The 16564-nt window shown below is 38.9% G+C and overlaps 1 long non-coding RNA gene across 1 annotated transcript in view; it reads right to left on the reverse strand.

The window, feature by feature from the left end:
- Window positions 1-629: 629 nt before the first annotated feature.
- The window catches only part of LOC128812392 (uncharacterized), a 52193-nt gene continuing 36258 nt past the window's right edge, over window positions 630-16564 (reverse strand). Inside the window, exons 4-5 of the long non-coding RNA XR_008438696.1 lie at window positions 2698-2817; window positions 630-871 (exon numbers count right to left, since the gene is read on the reverse strand). This is a non-coding gene — a long non-coding RNA (uncharacterized LOC128812392). The remainder of the gene's footprint in view (window positions 872-2697; window positions 2818-16564) is intronic.

Here is a 16564-nt window from a genome sequence, read left to right on the forward strand (position 1 = left end):
CCAGCACAATTACTTATTGCTACTTTCTTAAGGATGTTTTTGTCATTTGCAAGTTTTACTAACAATGATTCGATATCACTTTTCAGCTACTTGTGACTCAAGAAGATTAATTACACTGAATCAAGAGTATTTCTGTGAAAGACTTGTTATAAAATCTGCTAGTGGAGATCTCTAATTGAAGATAACAATTTTTAATAGTAGATCATAACCCTCTTACACTGAGATTATATTAAGTTTTATAGACTTGTTTGAAATGCATTGCTTTCTGTGTCATTAATTTAAAATATTTTTAAATTTTAGATGGTTTGGTCACTCAAAATAGATGTTTGCTTTGAACTTCTTTCTTCTAACTAATGGGTAAGTTTGCAACTTGATGATCAGATGCACAGAGATAACTGACATTTTTATTATCCCATAAAATTTTAATATGAATGGCAATAAACAGTCTAACTAGAAAGCTTATTGTTAATTTTAACCTGATTTGTGTCCTTTTAAGGACTATGGTTTTAGTGTCCTCTTTAATTTTTATAGTTTATGGTAGATTTTGGTAGTAGAGGTTAATTCCTCTGATAAAGAAAAAATAGCATGTGCAATAGAATGTATTTACAAAGATTAATTTTATTGCACAAATGATTAATCTCCTAAACTTTATGATGATAAATACCAAATAAAGTGCAGTGAGATACAGATTATTTCCTAGACTTTCAGAAATTCTTAGAATGATGAGAAATGGGAATGCATTGGCAATGAGTACTTGGTGATGTATGAGAATACCAACACTTTTCCAAGCACCTCTGAACCTCACCCAGTGCTTCTTGGACTGAAATTCCTGCATTACTAATGAGGGAACAAGGCAATTACAGAAGGAACACTGAAAGAGAAAAAAAAAAATTAAATGCTACTTAATTAAATGTTATTTTTGGGATAATCTTTTGATTCCTATGAAAATCATTTCATCAGGATTTGGAAGGAGGTTGTTGAAAACACCAGCATTGCAGAGCTGCAATCTTTTCAGGTTATATTAATAAAAATAAAGAAAGCTCTTGAAAGGATTTAATATCAAATTATGTATTTTGGTGCAGGTAATTACATACTAGTTTACATCTATCAAACACTTAACTATTCATTTTGATTCAGTGTCAAAATTCTGATTTGAATCAAGAAGTTCTGATGTTGCACCCTGAGTTTTTATCTTCCATCCCTTTCAGTGTGCAGATGCATTCAATGCTTCTGCAAATTGGACTCATAACTCTGAAGAGCACTGAGGGATTCTTGTGGCTTTTATGTTTTACTTGGTTCTCATTTTGTTTTGTTTTCTTTTCTTTTCCTGTCCATTCTCTCCAGGAAGAAAATTAATTTTTTTAAAATCAGTTAATTTAGAAATGGGCTGGGAAGCTACTGAATTGACAATTATAGTGTATTGTTACATTTTTTAATTTGAATAACAAACCATTTTTAATTCTTGGTGATGAATAAATGGTCATAGACTATTCTAAGCCAATGTCACAGCTCAGAGAAAACTACAGAGCTTGCTAAGGACTGGCTGACTGAAAATCCCAGTCTGTTATCTTTGTGAATTCAGGCTAGTACTGATTTTTCACTGAATTTTTGATAGGTCAAGTACAGTTGAGATGTGGACTGATTTTTTTTCACCGTATTATCCTACAGTGTGTTATTGTTTAGCAGCTTTTAAGCTAAAAATAAAAAACATTTCTCAATATACTGGAAAATAATATCTTAAAGTATTCAGAAAATACTTCAAATTATTAATTGTAGCATTTTTTAGACACAGTCAGAGAGCTTGACCATGGTGAGCTGTGTTTAGCCTAAAGCTGAACAAATATTAAGACACAGTGGCTTTATACCAATTGTGTCTTTTATGAATTCAAGGCTTTAGAAAAGGGCATTTTGGCTTCCTCACAACAGGTGCTGTGTAAAAGCAGGTTCAGAGCTGTTCAAATCACGTCTGTGGGATTTGAGAAGCTGTACAAGCCAGAGACCAGTAGTGACACTCGGCTGCTGCCTACATATCACAGGGGGATTTCTGAGACTCCTGGAGGTCATTGGTTTCCAGATGCTGAGCAAAGATGATGGCAAACAGGGACAGGCGAAGGTGGGTTTTCTACCCATCAGTTTCAACAAAGTCTAATTTTATTACATAAAATATATATCTGCTTTAACTAAAAACTTTATTTATTTATGACCCAGACAAATATGAATTGGAAAGTATCACATTCATGATTTCTCTCTGCTGCTTTTTATTAGTATAAAAGTAAATAAATGAACCTCAAAGAATCATAGAAGGAAACTTCTGTGCAAGTGACTTGCATTTGTTCATAAGAAACATCTCTATGATAATAAAAACTGTCAAAAATGTCTACCAGCTTCTTGCTTCATTGCCATCTCACTTTGCCAAAACAACATCCCAAAAAATTCACTCTAACCAGGGTTTAATGCAAGGTATCACTGACTGGAATGCCACAGAAAGGATCATGCTCTTTTTTGAGCCAGGCAGCTTACCAAGCTCACAGGATGCACACTGAACTGAGCAAGCTCTTTTTCTCGGGTGTTTCTGTTGGTTTTATCAAGCAAATGAGCAGAAAGCCTTATAAATTCTTTTTTATAATGCTCTAGCTGTGCAGATTCTATACAAGAAAAATCTCACATTCTTTAATATTGAAAAATTTCTTATAATACCTTTGCAGACACAAAGATCTCTATACAGTGAAGGAACTTAGTGCATTCTCTTTTAGCCAGTGCTACATTGCCTGTGGGAGGACCAGGAGGAGGTAATCTGTGTTCAGTCAGTCCTTTAGCCTAAAAATAATTGAAAATTAAATTAGAAAATACTTCTTCAGCTTCTGCAACATTGTGAAGAAGTAGGAAAAGTAAGACATGGTTTTGTAAATCCTCAACTATTTTGGAGTGCAGGAAGCACAAGTGAACTAGCATATTATTTAAAAAGGTGTTCCTGTAAAAGAGGGATAGCAAGAGAGCAAAATAAAATTGAGCATAACAGGGATGGAAGAGGCAGCTTACTGGAACCAATAAATAGTCTATGTAGGATAAATTTAAATTTAGTATATTAATATTAAACATTTTACAACACCATATCTGAATTTCACTTTATTTTTCCTTTAATCCATTTCCTATTACTTTTTTTCTTTTTTTTGTACAGTCTCTCTGAAAAGGGAAGAAAAACCCCAAAGTAAATAGTTGAATTATTTCTAACCAAATAACTTTTTATTAAGACTCAGGTTTCTAACTAAATTATTTCTTCTTCCCCACTTACTCTAAGTTAGGAGAAAATTGGTTGCTTGAGCTCCAGTTACAGGCCTGCGCTTAAGAAAGATCTGTATAATTCTTATACTTGCTGAGACAGCACAATATTGCCTTAGTCTCTGAAATGTCTCTGAGCTCAATTAATATTTTCCAGAATGGTATTGTCACCAGTGAATAGGGATTCCCAGTGCTGATTTGAGAAGAGACACACCAGGCACTTGGACACTCAAACTGAGAAAGTTACCAGTGCTCTACAGGGCCTGTGGAATCAGAACATTTGCAATGACTGGTGAGATTAATTTTAGATCAGAAGAGTTCCTTCTCCTGACAAAACAGCTTCCTGCAAGTGAACCTGAAATTTCAGTCTACAGCAACTCCAAGCACCTATCTGTTCCCCAGTGACCTTTTATATAATCTAACAGGATGGAATATGAAGAGAGGTTTTCCCTAAGGATCAGCATAAATTTCCTTCTACTTGCTTTCCTCCTGTTACTTATGCTTAGACTACTTCAGGCTATCCTAAACATTTCCACCTATTGATAACACCACCCCCAGTGAAACTTCTGGCTGGAGTTCACTCCTTTCCAGCTTCAGTGCAATCAAGGACAATGTGTGTGCTTGAACCCCCACAGCAAGAAGCCGATCTTTACCAATGGGGTAAAAAATGTGGCAAGAACCAGAAAGATTAAAAAACCCAACCAACCAACCAACCAACCAGCCAATCAACCACCCAACAAATAAACAAATCCAGCATCACCCCCACCAAATCACTTGCAGAATACCTGAGCATGGAAAAAAAAATAAAAATTACTGGAATAGACATGCATTCTTCCAAGTTTTTATGGAGACAATAAACCAAAAACTGGGAAATATGTTCTGATCATCTGTTTTAAGCAGACTCAAAGTACTTGCCTAGTAAAATTATTGCTTTATATAACAGTTTGTTCTTTTTGTTTTGATTAATAACTGTGCTAGTTTCTAGGCAGCAACACTTCCTACAGCTACATTGGAGAAAGCACATTTTTTGGAGCTGCTGTTACCTGCCAGTGAGAAAATGGTTGTCCTGCCAGTGCATTTTACAGAAAGCAATTAAATCTTGTTCTAAAATAGGAAGTATTTCATGTTGTTTTTAAACACGTAAGAATCTTTGAGCATCCTGTTCTTGTTTTTCTAATTCAATTGCATTACCGACCATGTGAATCTTCAGACAAGATAAATTGTCTTTGTTTGAAATAAATTTCCTATATAACACATATTCTCTCCACATATCTTTGGGAACACTCATATTTCCTCACAACTCCTTTTGGTAGCTCAGACAGCTTTTACAGCTTGATTTTTTTTTTTTTTTTTGGTCTCAGTGCAGTAGAAGCACATTGTGCACATGTCTTCTAGTGTTTAATCTTTTTCATTTACAGAGTTTGGTCACAGAACAAGGACTCATGAAAACAGAGCTTCAGTTCACAGGCATATAAACCAAAATGGCAGCATTCAGATAAGGAAACTGAAAGGACTTTGACTGCTGCAGAAGCTTGAATACTGTTGTGACTTTTCCTGTCTAAATCAAGCACAGAAAACTGGCACAGCTACTTTTGATCAAGAAGATGTGTTTGAAATGTGGTGGAAAAACACAACCCATAACCCACTGCTTCCACTTCTTCAGCTCTCATAGAGCTAGCAAATAAGAGTCAGACCAACATCTGCAACCAAGTACAAGCTGCTGGTCCAACCTATCTTTCAAAGAAATTGGATTAGGACAGAGGAACATTATGCTGGAGTTTCAACAATTTCTTCAAAATTTTTAGCTTGTCTTTGAAAAATAGGAAGGATTAGGAAAACCAAACAGCTAATTTTTAGGTCAATCTGCTTTGAATGCAAAAACTGGGAACCAAGTCTTTAAAAAATTATTTAAAGTCTACAGTAGCAAAGAAGGTGTGTTGATTTCCAATTGCCAAACTTCATGGGTAAAAATCTCATAAAAAACTGCATAGGATGCAAAATGCCAAAGTGGTAGTCAGATTTCAAGAGAGCTTCTGCCAGAGATTCATGTTCAATTGTATGAACTGGACACATGGATTTAGTTATATTATGTGAGAAGAGTTTGGAGCATGGAAATAGTACTTCTGTTAAAAGCCAAGAAATATAATGCCGAGGGACTAGGTAAAAAAAAAAAATCTTTCAAACTAAGGCAGAAACTGAAAGAAAAGATCACAGAGTTGTGGGATCTCCTGTCCTGTAATAAAATGAAAGCAAATTTCTCAAAGCGTTCATGAATAAATCCAGAATTTAGTGCCATATATCAAAAATAAATTACTACATTCTGTGTACAGAAAAGGTTAACAGCCAGTCTGCTACTATAAACTTATTTGGTTTTGTTTCTAAATCCTGTTATTGTGGGGTTTAGTTGTTGGCTTTGTTGTTTCTTGGTTTTGCATTTTTTCTTTTTGAGAAACTTCCTACAGCAGAGACAACCAGGCCAGAAACAACTCTATTAGCACAAAGCACATTCCAGCAAATGCCAAAGGCTTTTTCACTGAATACAGGGTGGAGAGGACACAGCCTTCCCACCCGAGAGCCAGCCAACACTTCAAGAGCTTCCACTGCCAGTTATGTATCAGCCCTGGGGTAGGTGGAGTCTATTTTTCACTTTTAACATCTTGCTTGTTGAGTTTGCATTTTGACTTTTATGCTTTGTGCCAACTCTTCCCTCAGTTTCCCAGCTTCTGGCTGCTGCTGCACCTCGATGGATGTCTCCTTATGCTTGTTCTTTCCCAAACTTTCTGTCCCTGGAGGAAGATGAGAGGTTCTCTCTGTTACTTTTCTCTTCTGCAGAACTTGCTAAGAGAGTGATTAGTTACTGTATTAGTTGATTATTGTTCAGATTGGTGCAGGCCAGAAAACACTTTTCTTGGGGACTTAAACTTGCTTATGATGTTATACACCCATTATTATTCTAATTCTTTGCAAAAGATCCTGAGCTGCTTGTTTTCAATCTATATGATCTACAGATTCTACCAGATGAGGTAATCGACTTTCTCGCCTATGCTTGCTCTGATCAGAATGAAAAAATCTTTGCTTGTGCCTTTCTTATTTCAATAAACAGTCATCCAAATTCTCCTTGCAGTTAGATCTCTGCTGTATTTCAGTATCAATGGGCTGAAAAGCATAAAGGGCAATGTAAACACATTGTTATAAACACATAAAATATTCCTAATGAGAACTTTTCATACTAGCAACCAAATTAGCTCTATGATCCTCCAGTCATACCACCTATGTCAGCAAATGCAGTTTCTCAATAATTTCATGCTTGCCTTTTTCCCTGAAATCATGGTCAAAGAACTAATTAAAAATGGTCAAAATATCAGGATCCTAAAAACGGCACTGTAAGACAAATCTGAGAAAATCTGGAGTTTTTAAGCTCTCAGTCAGATTCCTTCAGCCTGTCTGAGGTTCAAAAACAATGTTGTGTTTGATAAGAAATCCTAATGTTTGTCTGTGTATTCTTTCTTCATGCAGCTCTGGGCTCAGGACTTCTAAAAAAAGATGAAGACATGAAGACAATCAAACAAAAACAGGACTGGCAGTGCCCAGCAAAAGTCTGAGGAGCTGTGATGCAGTGTAGGAAAACTACAGAGCAAGTTTGAGTGATGACTTTAACCAACTCTATCTTTGACCTTTACTCAGTCTTTCTAATTATTGTGATTTTCTTTTGCTTTATTGTGGTTTTTCAAAATGTGTCTGCACTTTAAAAATGCTCTCCTTGCTTCAGTAGAAAGACTCAAAACAAACAAGCAAAAAAACTAAGCCAAAAGAGCAACCCCAAAGCTGGAAACTACATATTAGGAGTAGGAATGGCCAAACTCTTACTCCCAGCCCTGTGTTCAGAAGGGAGGAAGCAAACAAAGGCCGTGCTTCTGTGGCACTGCCAACACAAGCAGAGCCTGTCAGTGCCCACACACAGCCCAGGCAGTTCTGCACCAGCCTGGGCTGCCACTGAGCCCACGCTCCCTGGGAGCTGCTGCAGTGCTCTGCGCACCACGTCTGGACAGCCAGGCTGCCTTCCTGCAGGACAGGGCTCATGTCGAAGGGAAAGACAAACTTCTTTCAAACCAGCATTTCTGTATCAATGATTAAAAAAAAAAAAAACATAGAAAGTTTTTACTACTTCACTCAGAAGTAAAACACAGATGGGGAATGAAGAACCATTTTTGGTTTCTTTGGTGGAACATTGCTTTGTGATGTGAAAGCAGTACCTGCCAAAGAGGCTATCACTCACGTGTAGAAGTGAGCTGTACTGCAAAACTGAAAAATTAATTAAACCATTGTTTATTCAATTACATGCTCTGTCCCTGCTCTATCTAGATAAACAAGCTGAAAACTCTCAGCCTGAAGAGCCTGAAGCCTATTATCACCTCTTAAATTAAACATTTAGAAGGCCACATTCTATGAAAGGATATTTCCAAGGACCTATGGTACTTCTAAAACAGCACACCTAAAATATTTTGGCATTTTAAATAAAATTGCCTTGAAATTTTCAAGATCTGAAATGGGCCTAAAAATTAACTACTTCCATTTAATTTTTCCACCAAGTTTTATGTGGTAATTTTTTTTTTTTTTATATATAAACCAAGGGGAATCATCTAATAAAGAAGAGATAGTGTATTTGGCTTTGTAATATTTCCTTACCTGAGATCACAGACCATACCAAAGAGTGTGAAATTCCTCTCTGCCCCTCTACAGGTCACTGTGACTAGGTGTCATTCCAGAGCAGACTACTGGAATTTCACACATTATTCAATGGTGAAAGTAAGAAGGAGACTCAAGCCCAGGACCAAGAGCATTTACAATTAGAAGTTGTGAGAGGCAAAGCAGAAGCTTGAGCACAGAAACCACCTGGCAAGTGTCACTTTACAGTCCTGCATGTGCAGAAATGATTTTCAGATGTGATGAAGTTTACAGCACCACTGGAATCCAACACTTCACTACACAAGAAACTGGCAGCAAGAGCAGCTGCAGGACAGAATTCCATGGGCCAACTACACCTTTTTGGAGGGGGCAAAAAGAAGCTCATGTATTCAGAGGTTTAAACCAGAATATGATATGCATGTGTCATTGGGATATCCATTGGTTTAACAGCTTCAGCCATCAGCACTGAAGCCAGTGTTTTAAATTTATACTTGGCTCTTGGACAGAGACTTTATTAAAAGCCTAGCCAAGAAATAGTGAGAAAAGACGTTTACCACATAAAATTCTTTCTTTTTTTTAAGAGGCATCAAGCATAAAAGCCTATGGAAGAGTTCTCACCTTCTCACAAGGAAAAAATATTGTCCCTACTGAGTAACAAAATAAAAATAAAAGAACTTCAAAATTAGACAAGACTACCTACTTTTTCTGAGTAAGCAAAGAGAGTCAGTATGTGGAGTTTTATACTCATTCCACTGCACCCTTGTGTTATTTATTTATCTGTAAACAAACTCTTATTTTACACAATGCTGAAAGAAGAACAGCAATTTTCCCCATGAGTGGATAAAGGCCTCAGAATCAGACTCCCATTCCCAGTTTTTCTTCATTACTTATGTGATTTTTGCCATGAGGAAGAACACGGCATGTCTCTGTCCCAGAAACAGACTGGAGACTGACATGGGAAGGTTCAAGAAGGTTATTTATGCAAAATAACATTTTTCAAGTATAATGCACTCCTTGATTTAACACTGGATGCAATAATCTTTGCTGAGCAGTAAGAGTGCCAAAGCATCACAGAGCTGCTAATGTAGTCTGAAAAATAAGAGCTGATTTTTGCAACAGCAATGACAATACAAAGGCATGTCAGGACCCTGAGCCCAGAGTGAGTCACAGCATTTTTCCTCTGTGTCTTGTAGCAAGAGGACAGATCCTGGTCATAGCAGAGGCTGACTTGTTTAGCAGGGACTTTAGCAGCAGCTTTGGGCTGAGGCAGTGCCAGGGGAGCTGTGTCTGGGTGAGCAGGGAGGTCCCCAGAGCCATCACTGTTCCCTGGTCTCACAGGTGGCAGCACCAGAGTCTTGCCCTGCACCATCAGGCCCAGGGCCCAAGCTGTATTCAGCACAGGACATTTACCAGCTGCAGTTATTCTGTGTTTGAGAGTGAGTGTGTCTCTAGGCAGGTCACAGCCATCTGTGACTGGCTGCAGAGACATGTATGGTACCACTGCGCTTTGCACAGTGGGAAAGACAACGGGTTTGGCACTGGAGTGTCAGGAGGAAAAGGGTCATGGGTTAAGCTCAGGTGCACAGAGATATTTATTGTCATGCTTGAAACTGAGCACTGTTCAGATTACAGCTCGGACTTCACAGCACCAACACCCTTTGGTCCTTCTTGAACAGAGGAGGCAGAAATCTGACTTGGGTGATTAACTCATTTTATTAAAGTTTAGAAAAGAAAATAAGTACAAAGTCAAACGAAAAACCTCTGGCTGTGACTGAAACTAAGAATTCAATTGCCACCACTCTGCAAACTAAGCAGCCAGGGCTGTGCCCCCATGACTCCCGGGCAGCAGTGATGATCGGCCCTGGCACTTGAAGGCACTGTAAATCATCTGCCCAGGGCAATATTGTAGACCTCAATAGATCAGATTAGCCCTTACTGTCTTCAGAGTAGATTTACTAGGGCACTAATGGGTTTTTAGCCCTTCCATCTCACTCAGTGACACTTCTCCAGGAGTGTTATGCATATTTCTGGATAAATGGCAAACCATGCTGAGCAGTAACTGCTGTGCAGCAGATGTGAACTTGGTTTTCCTTGGTCTCTGCAGGTGCACTGCAGACTTCAACCAACAGCACATTGACAGCTGTCCTTACCTGGCTAGTGACTGCCCACAAATCTCAGTCTGATCAGAAGTTGGGCTGCATTTCTGGGAGGCCAAATATCTTCAGACATGATGCCCTCTAACTTCCCAATGGAGTACTGACAAGAAACAAAACACAAAACAGTCCCAGATTTCTACCTAAGCAGGCTTGCAGCCCAAGTCTATAAAGACTGAAATTTCTATAGCTCAAGTTAAGTCAGGCACAGTACATTGTAGACATGTACTACAAAAAACAACTAACTTTAAACAAGACCTGTTTTTGAAGGGGGAAAATGCAGTAAGAGAAATTTCACAGACAACCTGCCCAAGACCAGAGAACCAGTGTTTCTCTTCTCTACTACATCACCAGCCTGGCAACCTCAGCACTCTAGAGACACAAAAACTTCTTAAGAGGATGAATTTCCATCCCCCATTGTTTTATGTAATTTAGAATCTTAACTGTGACTTTCTTGCAGCTCTGCAGGCTGAGAGGGGCAAAAAGCTTTAATCCAAATATCAAAGTGCCCAAGGAGGTTTGTGTGTAAGCAGCAGAGCAGCTGCAAGCAGAGGGGTTTGCCAAGGCTGCAGGACTGAGGCTCCAGCAGGGAGGCAGAGGGGTCAGAGCTGCCTGCACAGGGCTGCACAGGCAGCTGTGCCACAGCCATCACACGTGGCCCTGGGGCCTGCAGGGCCAGCTTTATCCTCAACGCTTTGTAGGTTGATGCTCACCTCTTTTCCATGCTCCATTATTTTTTTGAATACTCTGCTTTCCACACAATGCTCTGGAACAATATTGATCCAGTGGTGGTGGGTTTTTTTCCAAAGGGGTAACCTTTGGGACTCTTTCTGGGTCTTGAATAACCTTTATCACCACCAGAGCAGCATAAAGAAGGGTTTATGATACAGGCTACTGACCTATTTTTGATATTTGTTTCTATAGAATGACCTTTTCTTTTCCTTGAAGTTTTACTCTACTTATTCCAACTATTCTCAAAGCATTGCACTAGAGATGAAAATAAAAATGGATGATGATAATAATAAAAGAAGATACGGCATCCCTAATTTCCATAAAGTGAAAAGAGTTAATTTTTTAGTCCTTTCCAAAAGAAGATAATCTCTCCTCTTTTATTCCAACTCTGACTGCTCTAAAAGACAGGGAGAAGGAAGACAGCAAGCAATGGATATAACCATCTACCTATTCTCTTCAATCTACTGCTCTGGGCATTCATTTAAATGTCAGGTTTGTTCTCTGCAATAAGTACCAAATTGCTTTTGTTGATTTTATCAGTAGATCTCACACTGTCTATTTATGAATGTGGTTTTTTTTCCATAACCAATGTTTAAAGAAAGAGCAGAAGTGTTCATATGTGCACATTCAGTTTTCTGAAGGTGAAAAATATTACTTTTGTTCTTGAATAGTTTTACCTTACTCTATTTGAGGTCAGTCCAATCCTCCTCTTTATAACTCCACTATAATCTTGGAGAGCTTAAAAGAACTCTTCAACTCTTTTAACTATTCCCTTGTGATTGAACTTTCATATAACCTGTTATTTTCTTGAGTTTGCTTTTTTATTTTCACAAAGGATTCTGAAATAAACCCCTGCCCAAAGCCCCTACATGAAAATCATTGAAAAGACAAGCAAAGTTGACCCCAATAACATTTACTTCTGTGGTTTGTGTAGCCCAAAGAAGCCTTACTTGGGAATTAACTTTTCTCTGATAACAATTGCAGCACATCCAGAGACTACACCTATCTAACAGCCTAACCTGCAAAAGTAATTATAAAACATCAAAATACTTAGCAAAATAATGCATTTATCCAACTTGTCCATTGCTTACAGAACAACATAGAGAAGTGACAAAATATTTCATTACTTTCTTATCTCTGTCCTTTAAACTTTTCTTGAGGTGTGTCTTTGTCCTGTGGAATGGGAAGCTTCCTGTTGGGAGCTAGGTATGAGCAGGTCTTTTGAATGCTGATGCCAGTCAGGGCTTTCAGCATCAGTCCTTGCTCTGCCCCTGATCATCCACCCAGCACTCTCTGTACCACAGCCCTCACTGCCCCTCCTGCAACACCAGTAACTCAGAGAGGCTCCAGTCATTCCAGTATCTCTTTTGAGAGACCCTCTCCAGAGCTGATTGCAGCACACAGACACAAAGCTACAAAATGATCCCTGCCTCAATTTAAGCTGTCAACACTGACTCAATTCAAAGCGGAGGGTGCCTTAGTTAAATTTGCACTGTCTGGCCATGAATTCTGGCTACATTGCTCTGTCCTTCCTGTTCACTTCAAGTGCTCCAGTTTGATCTAAAACAGGACAGAAGGAGGCAGTGATCCATCAGAGCATTTAAGCACTTCTTCAGTTTACAGTCCCTGCACTCTTCCATTGGAGTTAATGTTACACCTCTCCCTAGTAGAACTTCTGGGTATGACTTTGTCGTGCCTTTCCTTGAGTTTAAAGAGTTTTGACACCTGCTTCAATGCTCATGGGAATTGACAGAGAATGGTAACACCCAGCCACAAAATCCAGCCTGTTTTGCATGGTAGTTTTGAATACAAAGATACAGCAAAGAGCATGCAGGGGCCTTGATTTGGGCAGAACGAGTGTATCCTCTCTGAAGGAAATACATGAGATCAGAGTCCAATGGTTTTTCACCTCCCCATATCCATCCTACTAATTTCACATTGGTTTTGCTTTGCAGTCTAATAAATCACTGTTGGCTCTGTTGGCTGATGTAATGTCACTGTAATGCTCTGAGACAAGTGCTGGTGTGTAAGTTATGGAGATGAGAGTGTGTAGGCAAGCACTCATTAGCCTTAACTAATGATCCTCTAACAAAGTCACACACAATTGAGAGGAGCACAAGTTACTGAAGCCTTGAGGCTTATTGCACTGGGTTTTCAGAGAAAGGTTTTTTGTTTGTTTTGTTCTGATTGAGTGAAACTATTTTCTGCCTTCCTTGCTTTGTAAGAGGCCACAGACCCTGAGTATGTTCCTAAACTGAGCTGTGGTTTCTGGGAGACCTGACTTTTATGTGGAACAAAAGCCAGATTTGCCTGGGAGTGATCTGAGGCGCAGTCTCACTGTGCTGCAGCAGTAATAAAACAAGGTGATCCTGCAGAGATATACAGGTGTTCTCTTCTGAATATATGACTGATAGTCCCTAAAAGCTAAATGAAGTAGGTCTTTGTACTCTGAAAAACAATCAGTCCCCTGAAGACCTCAGGGGAAGCACAGATGAGCTTTGGTTTCTGCGGAGGCTGGGAAACACAACAGGTTATAGGGAGGGAGAGCATTGTGGAAAGCTGGCAGGAGCCACTCTCATCTTATGGAGATTGTTTCCCCTGCATTTCATGCTTAATTATAGAAATCTGTTTTCAGTGCTTGTTTAGGGAGCAGTTTTTTCTTTAGATACAGTGATTTTATCTACCTTCCCACTTGAGATGGGAGGATTGTAGCTATTTAATATTTGCATTTTATGATTACATGCTTTTTAAAATTCCTTTAAAAAAAATTCCTTACAAAAATGAATAGGTCAGGAAGAAGAGAGGGGGCAGCATCTTTTCTCAAAAGCTGCTGAGCCAGCTCAGGGTAAGAAGCTCCAGAGATTTCAGGGGCAGGGGAGCCAAGCTGGAAGCTATTTCCATTGTTTCCAGAGTTCATACAGTTTGTCTAAGCAGGTCTCCTTCAAAGCCCTGCTTGAATATGTCCAGGGCTGTAAAAACCTGGCCAGGCATGGAAGGCTGCAAAGCATTTCCAGGGAACTCTGTCATGGCAATGAAAACAGAGAAAAGCTAATGATGGCTCATAAAATCACTATTTTCAAAAGAAGCAAAAGTGAGAGGCCTCATGGAGTAGGATGTGAGTGCAAGAGAGCTGGACACAATTTCCAGCTTCACCAGGTGGGAATTCACTTAACCCATGTCCCAGTCTGTGCCTCCACCCATACACTGGGGATATAAATTCTACTTACTTGGACATTTTTGTTACCAGTGTGACTAACATTGCTAATTTACTGATTGCCATTCCTCAGAAGCACTGAGAAAAGGAGCTTAACTCTTTTAAACCTTTCCAGAAATCAAATCTCCCTTCCCCTCCACCTTCAGTTTGAAGCAATAGGGTGAGCAGGAGCCCTCTCAGAATAGTGGTGAATTCTCTCTGCTTTACTCATCCTCAGCACAGTAGGAGGAAAGAGAGAGTTCCCTGCTGAGCACATGAGGATGTGTGAGGAGAGGATGCATCTTCCTCTTTCTGTCTTATTAAATTAGAATTACACACATAAAATAATGTATTTTTTCCTGCCAAAATAGACTTGCTTTTCTCTAAGTATGGCAATAACATTCTGACCGTGGGGGAGTAAAAACACTGGTGTCTCTGAGGGAACAAGCAGGAGCACTTCAGAGCATAAGTTGTGCACAAAATGAGCCACCTCCAGAAAGCTGGATGACTTAGCACTACCCAGTGGATGTGTAGAATGATTAGGATGAAACACTGCCAGCATACATGGACTAACATACCAAGTAAACCACACACCAGCATAATAAATGAAACTTCAACATTAATAAAGTACATAAAGAAGTGTACCTCTAGCATTAGCAGGCAAATGCTATGTTCAATCTGGATTTCATTGAGGATTCATTTGAGAGTTTGAGTTAGAAAACTAATCATGACATCTCATCTTGATTGAATGACATTTTCTTGGTGTGTTCCTTTATGTGACTGGAAAGTTATATATTCTAGTTTAAAATCCTTGCTAATCAAGACAGTTTGTAGTAGAAAAGAAGGGGAATTTAAAATAAAGTTTCTTCTTGGAACAGTGGTTCTCTCAGAAAGTTCCTTCAGTGCCCTACACTTTAAACCATTGATGAAACCACAAAGTAGATCATGGAACAGCGGGGGTGACATCCTGCTCTAAGGAACTATTCCTGTAAACATTCATCACTGGGCAATGAGCCCAGAGTGTGAAAAGTACAGGAAAACTGTCCCCTGCACCCCCCATATTCCTGGTATGGCAAACTGCACCATTTTACTAAAATTACTGGGTTATATTTCTTACAAATACATAAACTAAAAATGAAATGCTAAAATCTTCCTTTTAAGGGGTGAAGGGAATAAATACAGTATCTGGCTGTCAAATCAAAAAGCCATAAAATCTCAGTGGAAATATAAATTGCCTGGTTTTGGCAACAAACCAACAGAATTGGAACATAATTTGAAAGTTGCAAAAGGGCCAAAACGAAATTGAATACCAGCTCTCCGGTAGCTTCAGTTTGGGATGGAGGAAGGCTCCTGGTGAGGACACACCTCCCTAGGCTAGCAAAGAGCTCCACTTGCTGGCAGATGCAGCCCCTGAGTTATTGCTTCCCACTTAATTAACCAAAGCAGAAATAAACAGCCATAAATCAATTGCTCAGCTCACCAAGCCAGAATAAAAGAATTATACTGCTTAAGAGTACCCAGTGACAGCTCACATACTTTCAAATATCCTTCCTGGTCTGCAGTGAAACTTTGAACAAGAACGTGGACAAAATGGAAAGCGGTTCTTAGGCAAGGTGGAGAAAAAGGTGAAGAGTGATACCAGAGCCGCTGGAGCCTTCCCACCAATCAAGCTCAGCTCTTGGCTGAGCTCCAGAACAAAAGTAAGGAAGACACTACCAGTTTTGACACTACCAGTTCTTTCTGTGAGCCTCAGGTCATTCTAGCCTGGTTCACTGACATTTTGTGGTGAGAAAATTAACGCAGATTATGCATAATCTCCCCATGCTTTCCGATATTTTAGTGCTCAATATACCAAATTTACAGCATGTTTTTTCTGAAGGCAGCATAATGCTGCACAAAAAGATGGTGCTCTCTATAAATTCTTTTGTAAATGGCCTTTATGAGTATTCGCCCACATCTTTATCATTCATTATAACACTATTCTTTTCACCTTTACGGCAAAATTGAATATGGCTGGAAATTTTTGCCCACAGCTCTTCAAAAGCACCTCATCAGCATTCACTCATGTGGATAAAATTATGTTTCATGGTGTACAAAAGGATATTTTGCACAAAATGAATGATCAAAAATGATTTTTCTGTATGCCAGAAGTGTGTATATATATACTAGTCTTCATATTAATTTAATTAAAAATTTAAATTTATTTTCAAATATCTAGTAGGATCCCATGGAATGACACAGTGACAGGGGACTATAGCACTTTTCTAGAAAGGAGATAAGAATGAAAAATGTTCAGGAGAAACAGAACAGGGACCAGAGTTTAACAAAAATATTATAAGGGGCATTTTGATTGCCATTTATATACCGTCAATTCAAATTACAAAAAGTAAATACAAAAACCTTGGCAGCAATGTTTCTTTGATGGATTTGACCAAGATCACTAGGAAGACATTCTGATTTTTTTCAGTTGGCCATCTAAATTTATTTGAGGGGGGGTTGTGTTTGTTTTTTTGTGGGGTTT

Source organism: Vidua macroura, chromosome 10 (genome assembly GCF_024509145.1).
Source record: "Vidua macroura isolate BioBank_ID:100142 chromosome 10, ASM2450914v1, whole genome shotgun sequence".
NCBI classification, from domain to species: Eukaryota; Metazoa; Chordata; class Aves; order Passeriformes; family Viduidae; genus Vidua; species Vidua macroura.